A 1,218-nucleotide genomic window follows, 5' to 3' on the forward strand; every position below is an offset into this window, starting at 1 on the left:
GTGTTTCTTCCTTTACATCACATTCTTTGTCTCCCCCTCTTTTCTTCCACTCACAAAGGGATCCCTATACTGTGGTATAAAGGATCTCTATTATTATTATTATTTTTCTGTGCCTTCTTCTTTGTCATATGAGCAGGAGCAAGGATAAGAACATTCTTGTGGAAGCAGATCCAGAACCTGAAAGGACTCTGAAGAGAAAATTAAGAGAAGCTAAAATACAACAGTCCAGAGATAACCTTTCAGAAATTTTCGAACAAGAAAAGGAGATGGCAGCCGAAAATAATAATAATGTAAGGAAGATGCTTGGTGACTTTACTGCACCTAATTCCAATTTACATGGAAGAAGCATCTCCATTCCTGCCATTGGAGCAAACAACTTTGAGCTGAAACCTCAGTTAGTTTCTCTGATGCAGCAGAACTGCAAGTTTCATGGACTTCCATCTGAAGATCCTTTTCAGTTCTTAACTGAATTCTTGCAGATATGTGATACTGTTAAGACTAATGGAGTAGATCATGAAGTCTACAGGCTCATGCTTTTCCCTTTTGCTGTAAGAGACAGAGCTAGATTATGGTTGGATTCTCAACCCAAAGACAGCCTGAACTCTTGGGATAAGCTGGTCACGGCTTTCTTAGCCAAGTACTTTCCTCCTCAAAAGCTGAGCAAGCTTAGAGCTGATGTTCAAACTTTCAGACAGAAAGAAGGTGAATCCCTCTATGAAGCTTGGGAAAGATACAAACAGTTGACCAAAAAGTGTCCTTCTGACATGCTTTCAGAATGGACCATCCTGGATATATTCTATGATGGTTTATCTGAGCTATCAAAGATGTCATTGGACACCTCTGCAGGTGGATCCATTCACCTAAAGAAAACGCCTGCAGAAGCTCAAGAACTCATTGACATGGTTGCTAATAACCAGTTCATGTACACTTCTGAAAGGAATCCTGTGAGTAATGGGACGCCTATGAAGAAGGGAGTTCTTGAAGTTGATACTCTGAATGCCATATTGGCTCAGAATAAAATATTGACTCAGCAAGTCAATATGATCTCTCAGAGTCTGCATGGAATGCAAGCTGCATCCAACAGTACTCAAGAGGCATCTTCTGAAGAAGAAGCTTATGATCCTGAGAACCCTGCAATAGCAGAGGTAAATTACTTAGGTGAACCTTATGGAAACACCTATAACTCTACATGGAGAAATCATCCAAATTTCTCATGGA

General features: G+C 40.1%; 1 non-coding gene across 1 annotated transcript; it reads right to left on the minus strand.

The window, feature by feature from the left end:
- Positions 1-662: 662 nt before the first annotated feature.
- LOC112738461 (small nucleolar RNA R71) lies at positions 663-770 on the minus strand. The gene has a single exon (XR_003169421.1). It is a non-coding gene; the product is annotated as a small nucleolar RNA R71 (small nucleolar RNA).
- Positions 771-1,218: the final 448 nt, after the last annotated feature.

This window comes from Arachis hypogaea, chromosome 13 (genome assembly GCF_003086295.3).
Source record: "Arachis hypogaea cultivar Tifrunner chromosome 13, arahy.Tifrunner.gnm2.J5K5, whole genome shotgun sequence".
In the NCBI taxonomy this organism is placed as follows: Eukaryota; Viridiplantae; Streptophyta; class Magnoliopsida; order Fabales; family Fabaceae; genus Arachis; species Arachis hypogaea.